We start from the raw sequence: 9,836 nt of genomic DNA on the forward strand, positions 1-9,836 counted from the left end.
ATATTTGGGGAGGGGAGGTCAGGCCCGTGGGAGGCAGAGATTTCAGAGTTTAAGGAGAGGGGTGGAGAGCAAGACTTCCTGCTTTCTCTGGGCTAGTTTCAAAGAGGGTGGGGGGTGCTCTTCTACATCGTGGGGCGCCTCGCGCCCTCGGCCAAGTACTTGTTCTGGGGGCGACACGGCTGTTTGGGGGGCTGGGACCGAGATACAGCGCGCTGGTGGCAAAGGTGTGAGCAAAACGGAGACAGCTCACAGGTCGCCATTTTCATTGCGGCTTCCAGCACGACCGAGGCCCACTTGCTGACCTCCGGGCAGGGCTCGCGCCTCCGGCTTCCGTCTCTCCTTTTCCCGCCTCTTCTCAAACCTCTCTCCCCCCCACCCCCAGCCCGGAGGGGACAGCTCCTCGGCTCGTTCCCGCAGGGCCGACGGGCGTGCCACCCGGCCGGGCAGGCTGCCGGTGCCCAGCTCGCTGCTCGCCGGAGCGGGCCGGGGCCTCTGGCCGGTGCTGGTCCGTACACGCGAGGTCAGGCGGCGTCTCACCCCCGGCGGCCCGGCGTTCGCAGCGGCCCACTGCCTAGGTGTCCGGCGGGAGGCGGCCGCTGGCCCGGCAAAGGCCTGCCCAGCTCTCGGGAGATGTGCTGTGGGTTCTGAGCCTGGGAACCCGGTCTCCCACCTGGTGCTGCGACACCTCTAAATCGCCGCTTTCCGTCGCCTCCCAGAGGCACGGCGTTGGGAGGGTGGAGACCAGAGATTTTCTTTGAAGGAGGGAAGTCTTCGCAGACCCCTGCGTCACTCTGCCCAGGCTCGAAGGGCTCTTTGCTCTGGCAGGTGGGTTCCCTCGACAGCAGGGCTGGCGAACTGGGTCAAACGAGCAGGAGAGGCAAAGCGCCCACTCCTGCCGCCCCGCTCAGGGGGCCTCCTCCACTCGAAGCCTTCCTCCCTCTCCTTCCTCCACCGGCCCGCGGGCTTCCCGTCCATCCTGCAGCCTCGCAGGACCCGGAGTGCCGGGAAGGCGAGAAGAGGCGGGAGCCCGCCGGGCGGCGGCTCCAGGCTGTGCCCGTGGCGCCCTGGCCTGCCCTGGCCTCCTCCCAAATGGCAGGTGGGTCCGGTTCTCTTCCGTTCACGTCAGGCGGCCAGCGTCTCTCTCTACTCCTCCCCCACACCTTCTAAGAAACATTCTCCAACTGGGTTTCCCAGCAGACTCCCAAGCCTTTCCTTCCCGGGCCCTGCACGCTGCTGTCCAGCTTGAGAACAGGTTTAAGACTCCTGATGGATAAGGCATTTGCAACGAGTGGCACTCTCGTGACTTCAGCAAATAGGGTTCCCAGGAAAGTTTGCTTTCCATTTTGTCACCCAGGACGGTTCCTCATCTCTCCTTTCCTTATAACTTCCGCCCTCAAGAGGCAAGAGTTCAGCTTCAAAAGAAAAGCAAGCCAAGGCCACCTAAGTCCCTTTGCCCTAGAGATGCCTTCTCTAAGACCAGGGACCGCGCCGGCGGTTTGTCCTTGGGTGCAGCAGGGAACACGCGGCCTGGGAACCGGGGGGTTCGAGGCCGGGGAAGAGGGAGGGAGCACATGTCATGGCTGGTTCGCTGGAGCAGCCAGGAACCAGGAGCTAAGCGTATCCTGATGGCTCTTAGAATGACATTCATTGGGACAAGCTGTTCCCCACCCCAGTAAGAGTTAATATGTCTGTTAATCAAGGCACTAAGGGACTCAGTGCGAGTTTTATTAGCTACTGGAGAACAGAGGGGGCAATGAGGGATCAAAAGCTGGGATCCCAGGTATTTGTCAGTGTGGCCACACACACAGAGGCACACACACACACACACACACACACACACACAGAAGGATGTTCAATTAGAGAACATTCGGCAGTTTTCATCACTTGCTAACTCAGTCTTACAGATGGTGACTTACAAATCGGGCTAGCTGGGCAAGCCGGGGCCCCGGGCCGCCGCAGGGCGGGATGCGGGGGAGGAGCTGCGGGCTGGCCCGCAGAGTCGGGCCTGGGAGAGTTTAAGAATCCTCAGCCTGGGGCCCTGAAGCCTCAGATTCCTCGCGAGAGGAGAGAGAAGAGAAAATAAAACAACCAACAGCACAGCCAGTGCCGGCGCCCACCCCTCCGGGCCAGCTCCCACTGCGCTGGCCGAGCTCCGGCGCCGGGTGGCGTCCGGCCCGCGCGCGGCCGCAGGAGGCCGGAGAGTTCGCCCCGCGAGGACTCGCCTTCCGTCCCTCCCGCGCTGCCCTCTTCCGCCCTGGAGGGGCGTGAAGTTCCCTTTGGTTTTTCTTTCAAATTCTAAAATAAATAAACGCCAGGCCCTGGGGACATTTCAATAGTAGCTTATTCAATAATCCAAATTATAGGAGAGGGTCTGAGGAAAAAAAGAGCAGCCAGCTCCATACCCCCTCGGAGCGAGGAGGGCCCGGGAGGGAGAAGGCGACGGAGGAGGTCCGGCCGCCCTGGGCGCGGGGCGAGGACTCTGGTCAGAGGTAATTATGTCACTGCGTTTTCTCGCCGTGACAGCCGAATAAACACAATCTCCAATAAACATCTCTAATGAGGGAGGAGGCCCGAGGACGGCGGGGTTTGATTTATGGCTAGAAGGTCCACTTCCCACAGCGAGTGGGCAGCCCGCTTGCTCCTCAGCTCCAGAGAGAGGACCTCGAGGAGGAGAGGACGCCGATGCAGGTAAGGTGCTCGGCCGGGTGACCACTCCTCTTGTTCCCCTGCTTCCTGGGAGGGGTGGGCAGGGCGGAGCTGGGCCCCGGTTCCCAGCACCTTTCACAGGTGCCTGAGATCCGAACGACCCCCAAAGATGCCCTTCCTATCAGGTCTCTAGCTGGGGTGCCGGGAGCAGCAGTGGGAGCGCGGGGCCGCCTGGGCCTCCTGGCCGGCTCCGCCCTCCTGGCCGGCCTGACCTGGCCGGGTCCCCCCCTCCTGGCCGGCCTGACCTGGCCGGCTCCCCCCTCCTGGCCGGCTCCCCCCTCCTGGCCGGCCTGACCTGGCCGGGTCCCCCCTCCTGGCCGGCTCCCCCCTCCTGGCCGGCCTGACCTGGCCGGGTCCCCCCCTCCTGGCCGGCCTGACCTGGCCGGCTCCCCCCTCCTGGCCGGCTCCCCCCTCCTGGCCGGCTCCCCCCTCCTGGCCGGCCTGACCTGGCCGGGTCCCCCCCTCCTGGCCGGCTCCCCCCTCCTGGCCGGCTCCCCCCTCCTGGCCGGCCTGACCTGGCCGGCTCCCCCCTCCTGGCCGGCTCCCCCCTCCTGGCCGGCCTGACCTGGCCGGGTCCCCCCCTCCTGGCCGGCTCCCCCCTCCTGGCCGGCTCCCCCCTCCTGGCCGGCCTCCTGCACCTGCCTGAGCCTGCCCCCGAGGCTCCGGCCGCCTAAGGCGGGCCTCCCGGAACTTCCGCGGAACCACGAGTTAGTCTAAGTTTGAGGTCTTTCCTTCCTTGACCCACTTTGGAGAAACTTCTGGCACCGGCGTAGGCCGCCCGGGGACAGGGGAGCGGCGGGTGCTGCTCTCGCAGGCACGGAGCGGCCGGGATTCCCTGGCGCCCACGGGCTTCCCCCCGCGGTAACCCGAGTCCGTGTTCTAGCTCAGTGAGAATCGGTAATTATCAGGTCTTCCGAAACGAAGCTCGAGTCCCACGCTGGGGGCTGCGCGCTGCTCCGCTCTGGCGGCAGCATTCCGGAGTCCTCAGCTCCTTCCTGAGAAACGAACTTCCCATCTGACTTGGTTTCGGTCCGACCAGCTGCACTTTGCAGCCGCGGGAAACTTGCGCTGCACGCGCTCCAGGAGCGGGTGGGGACGTCTCCACGCGTGAAAGTGGCGAACTACGACTCGGGCGCGTCCTGGGGGCAGACCGCACCCCTCCTGCCTTTCTCACGGTGCGAGCGGCTGTGCAGCCGCAGGTTCCCGACCCCCCCCCCCCCCCCCCAGCTCGGTGCCCGGCTGCAACTCCGCTCCGGGGACTGGGACGCTTTGCTACTTTTGCAGAAAAGCGCGCTCGGCAAAGACAACACCCCCCTCCCCTTTCTGATTCCGCCTCTGTAACTTCCCTCCATCTTTGTATTCCTCCTTCTAAAGGCAAAACTCGAGTCCCCGGGCCGCTGCGGCGGGCCCGGGTCTAGGGGCCCCCGTCGCGGACAGCTGGGCGGCGGCGCGGACCCCGAGCCGGGCGGTTACCTGGGCGCGGAGGGCGGGGCGGCAGGTGAGCCTGGCGGCGCCGGTCCCCACACGTCTCGCCGCCGCTGGGCCGGGGAAGCGGCGGGTCTGACAGCCGCGTCCACGCGCGGACCTGCCCCCGAGTTTAAATGTCAAAGATAAGAAAAGCGGGCGCCGGGCCGACGCTAACTTTCCTTAAAACCCCGGCCCGCGCGGCCCCCATTGGCTGGCGGGCGCGTGACGTCACGGCGGCCGGAGTCGCGCTCGGCTCCGCTCCGCGCTCGGAGCGCTCGGCCCGGCGGGAGCCGCCTCCCCGCCCCGGCTCCGGCCGGCTCCAGCCTCGCCACGGCCTTCCTGGGCCGGCCCGTGGCTCCCCGGGTCCAGCCCAACCCCGACCCGGCTCGGCCCGCTCCTCCTCAGGGCGTGGAGTCAACTCCGAGGAAACTGACCCTCAGAGCGCGCCCCGCCTCCGCCCTGGCCCGAGGGTCCCGCCCCTGGGCTGCCCGGCTACCTCTCCGGGCGCCGCCGGGTCCCCACCTTCGACCCGCGAGGGAGGGACTTCATCAGAGGGACCTGAAGGGTGCGCGGGGGTTGAGAAGGTCCGCTGGCAGGAATCGTTTGCAGGAGGAGCTCAAGGAGCTAGGAGTCTCCCAAACATGCCCCCGGGCCTGCAGGTCACCAGCTGGGCACAGGCGGGGTCCGGAGGAGGGGACGAGTGGTCCCTGCTCCCAGGCTGGGCCCGAGTTCTCTGCAGGCCCGTTGGGTTCTCATAAGGGGAGCCACAAACCGCACCTGCTCCGGCTTCCCTCCCCTCCTTGGGCTGAAAGGCTCCGGTCACATAGAAAATGTAGGTGATTTTATTAATCTTTGACTTTGGGGTTAACTGTCGACATTGCGGTCTAGAGAAGGAAAATAAGCAAGTCCCAGACTGTGAAGTCAAGATCCTCCTTCCCAGAGCTGAGGAAGCCGCAGAAGCTGGCGCCGGTGTGTGTGGGGGGATAATGGCCTGGTGGTCTGGGCTTGTTCCCCTTTCGCACCCAGTGTGGGCCGGGAGGTGGTTCAGTCGAGCTGGGACTGGCTATCTTGGGGTGGAGACTTAAACCTCGCGTTGCTATTCCCGTGTCTCTCCCTTCATCTTCTTACAGGGGAGGGAGGCTTCTCAATGTCCAATCCCTTCGTTCTCTGCCTCCATCCGGGTCTCCGAACATGGAAGTGACAGAGGGTCCGGCCAGGAGGGGGAGGGAATGCTTGACGAGGTGGCAGGAAGGCACGTGGGCGGGAGACGGTCGTGGCGTTGTCTTTGAGCAGCTCGTGGGAGGCCTACGCCTGGAAGACCTGGGCCTGTGTGTGTTCAGACTAGGAGAGGGGGCTCAGGCCGGAGAGGGTCCCGGGGCCGGGTCCTGCTCACCCTGTTTGGGTAGGGGCAGCAGAGGGAGGGAGAGCGCAGATGACGTGGGAGAGGCCGAGCGGTTCCGCTCCCGCCCCCGGCACACCTGGACAGGTGTGGGGCTTTCCAACCCTGCAGGAGGCAGCCTGCCTGCCCGCTCCTTTTGGAGGGGCCAGTTCCTTGACAGACTTGATTTTATTTCCTCGGCCCTTGGAGGCCCCCAGGGCAGGATAGAGGTGGGGAGAAGAATGGTAGCATCTTGGTGGGGAGGTCTAAGCGGGGTGTTCTTATTTACAAACAGTACCCACGATTCTTCCACCTATCCCCCTGGTCTTGCCGAGACAAGGGCAAGGAACACTCATTCTCCCACCCCCACCCCACCACCTGCTCCTCTAATCTGAGCCAGAACGGGGCTGTGGTCCTGTCTCCCCAAGTCGTCTCCACGAGGGAGTGGCGCTTAGAGAGGCTTTTGCTCGCGTTTCTCCACCGCCACCGGCCTTCTTCCGTGACCTACTTTCTTGGCAAGCGCCCTATATCCCTTCCGGACCTGGTCCGGCTCCCGGCCCCAGATGTCCTGAGGTCGCCCCGCTCCACGGCCTGCGCTGGAGCTTGGCCTGTGTGCAGGCCCCGGGCCTGAGCAGGCCTCCCTGGCGCCCTCGCGGTGTCAGCCCTCCGCTCCCCACCCGCCCCTTCTGTCCAGAAGGGAAGCCGCCGGGAAGGCTGTTCCGGGCTTGTTTGGAGTCCAGGCCACTAAGTGTGTGCGGATCCCTGCAACCCGGCAGGGTGCTCGAGAGAGACGCTGGAAACGCCACGGCCCCGGCCTTCTTATCTGCCTGTCAATAAAGGGCGCGCTGGGGCGGCGCGGGCAGCGCGGGCGAGGCCCTTCCGCGCTCCGGGCCAACGCACGAGTCGCTCTCCACTGGCCCTGGGCACGGCAGGCCGGACTGGAAGGGGCTCGCGCCGGGGTCGCCCCCGGGGAAGGCGCAAATTTCACCGCTGCGGGAGCTCGGCCCTCCGGGTGGCTTTTGACCCGGGAGACTGCCCCTGGCCTTGGGGGCGCCCGGGCCCTGCGCGGCCCTCGTTCTGACCCGCCTTCGAGGCCCGGCCTCGCCCGCTTGGGCGCAGGCAGACTCCCAGCAGCACGGCCAGAGGCCACCGCGGGCGGCCCCGGGCCGTGATTGACGACTTGTAACCCAGGGCGCGAAGTGCAACCTGTAGGTGGGGAGCAAAGGATCCGAAATAAATTGTCATCCAGGGCAGTTTGAACCTCTGATTCTTCACAACCACAGCCGGCGAGCTCGGCAGCCGCCGGGTCCTGGGCCTCCCCGGTCAGCTTGGGCCTAAAGCTGCCGGGCAGGCCAGAGCTCCCCACCCCGGCCGGCAGAGGCGAGGCGGGGTGTGGGGAAGGGCGGAGGGACTGAGATGAGCGGTAGGGCTGGAAGAAGGAAAGCAGAGGAATGGTCGGAGAGTTAGGCCTGGCTGAAAGGAGACGAGGACAGGGGGTGACAGATTCATCCTTGGCTTGAACCATAGTTGTTGAGATCTGTTGTTCTTATTCAAGCTATGTTCAATCTCTCTCTCTCTCTCTCTCTCTCTCTCTCCCCCCCCCCTTTATGCAAATAAAGCCGCTGGCAGATTGGAAGCCCCTCCCGCAGGATGTGTGCCATAGGGTGAGTGGGATTTTAGTATTTGTCTTTTCACTGACAATGGCCATTGATTCTCACAGCAATGGAAAAGTAGAAATGGTATTTTCCCACATTGGTATTTTAATTTTATTTTCCTAAGTCCAAACGATAATGCATCCTGTTAACTTCTGTATTTAAAATTATTATTCCCAAGGGTGGGGTGCCAATTTATAAAGGGGTTTAATAAAACTTTTTTCATATAAAACTTAATTTAAAAGGGGAAGGAAAATCCCTGACTAGTTGAGAGAGAAAAATACTGTGTATAATGCATGTCATTTCCAATGGAGGAATGTTTTGTGACTCTGAGCATCAAAAAGAAAAATATTTAACAAAGGTAATACAGGGTGGAACAAAAGTAGGATTACAGTTGTATGTATGGAAAATACAATAATTAAAAAATTATAATAAAAGAATAAGCTGTTTCACATTTTCACTACTGTAAACCTTTGCCCTACCTCGTATTTGCCATCTCTTCACTGAAGTCTAAAAGGTTGCACAATTACATGATTATATGCAATACGGTGGTTCCTCTGCTAGTCAATCATTTTCCTGCTCTCATTCAAAGAAATACTTAGTTTCTTCTCTCTTTTGTTCCTTCTGCCCCACCATAAAGTTTTGTTGGACATTTGGGGAACAATTTCCAAATTCTACCAGTTTGCTATCTCACTAAGAAAAATCTCAATTACAATCAATATGAGAAAACTCTACTTTTCCTTTCCTTCTAAACATTTTCGTGTTGAGTCAGTCTGTCTGTGGCACCATGTTTGATTTCTTTCTCTCTCCTGTCCTGGTGGAGACTGAGACATTAGCTGAATTCCCTGGGGGTGATTGGGTGCAATTCGCTGAAAGTAGACAGGCACGTCCTGGATGTTAGAAATTCACTTCTTCTCGACGTGACAAGGCCGCCTTCGATCTACAATTGTATTTGAATGGGCAATGAGCGGAAAGATCTCTCATCATTAAGCCAGCTTCTACTTTAGCAAAATAACCAGAGCCTCATTTGCACACAAATGTGCATATAAAACAGGGATTCCCTGAAACTCTTTAATAGAAAGGAATGGCTGCGTAATTTAAACTGGAGGTGCGAAGGCAGAGAGAGAGAGAGAGAGCGAGAGAGAGAGAGAGAGAGAGAGAGAGAGATGGAGGTTTAAAGACATCCCCTCTTTTCCCCCCAAAAGGTCCATGTGAGAGAGTTGACTTTTTTTTTTTTTACTTTAAATCTTAAATAAGATGTGAGTTGTAACAAGAGGATTGGCACTTATTCTGTGACCCTTATAATTGGATTAAATATAGACTGAGACGTACAAAAACACACCAAGATTGACACCTGCCAACTGGACTTCCTTATGATTGATTGTGATGCTTCGTGCTGGCAACAATAATGAAATAAATTGTACGGATAAAACAGCACATTTGTCATTTCCGTGCCATGAGTGAGGAAGTCAACGAGTTAGGCAAGCTGTTAGCTGACAGGCGGGAGCGGGAGGCAAGCTAAAGAGATAAATAAGGACTCCAAGCATTGACAGGACAAATTATAACTTGTCACAACCTTTTTAAATTCAGAAGTTTTCAATTAACATATATATATATATATATATATATATATATATATATATATATATATATATATATATATATATTGCTGTTACATATAAGATACGCGGGCGCTGACGTAAACACGCGGGGTGCTCAGGGACTCCCCCCTCCCGGAGACGGGTTGAGCGCACAGGCCTCTCCCACTGGTTGGCGGGTGAACCCAGAGGGCGCCCGCGGCCGCGTGTGGCCCGTCAGTCCGCGGGCGCCACGCGGCCCGGGGGTGTGAAGGAGGGTGTATTATTAGGCTAATCGAAACAACATGTCGTTGCTCCAGTACCCTTTCTTCACGGAAGCAGGCTCCCAGCCCACGGGAGAGCCCGAACAAGGCCTGTGCCCAGGTCTGTGCCGCTCTCTCTTCCTCCCCTTGTCACCGTGTAGGGAGGAAGAGCCGATGGGGACAAGCATATCGCTCTTTCGGGATCCAAAATCTCGTTTTCAGGAAGGAACCTGAGCTTCTGGACTCCGGGTATCAACTGGGGACACGCCTTGGGTCCAGGCTTGGGCCGCTGAACGCTGGGGTGGCCCCGCCTGCTACTGCCCGACGCAGTGCGGCCAGGGAGGAGGCCACAGAGGAGCTCTTTCTGTCCCACCCTGGAAGAGGGGCTGCGTTTTATTAGTCATCCTTTGACTTTCGCACACAGTTTCACCAGCTCTTCCTCGGCCTGTGGTTGGGGACAAGCCCACTGGCGGGTCCTTGGGTGCCCTGAAGCCATTCAAAGAAAGTTAGTGAGGCCTTAGGAGGAGCAGGTCCCTGGAGTTGCCTGGAGGGGCAGCTGTTAGGGGCCGCCTGGGATTTCGGATGGAGTCTAAGTAAGGTCTGTAGATAGAGACTAATCTGGGTAAAGTTTGATGTGAGTTTGAGCAGTGTGCTGGAAAGTGTAAACTCTTGAACTGGCTCCACCCCAGAGGAGGTTGACTTCTTAGTTTTAAAGCTTCTCCCCACTCCAAGCTGGAACCCGGCCTTTGCGGTGTCTCTCGGTATTCCCGGTCTCTTTCTGCCCAGAAGTCCC

This window comes from Saccopteryx bilineata, chromosome 1, assembly GCF_036850765.1.
Source record: "Saccopteryx bilineata isolate mSacBil1 chromosome 1, mSacBil1_pri_phased_curated, whole genome shotgun sequence".
Lineage (NCBI taxonomy): Eukaryota > Metazoa > Chordata > Mammalia > Chiroptera > Emballonuridae > Saccopteryx > Saccopteryx bilineata.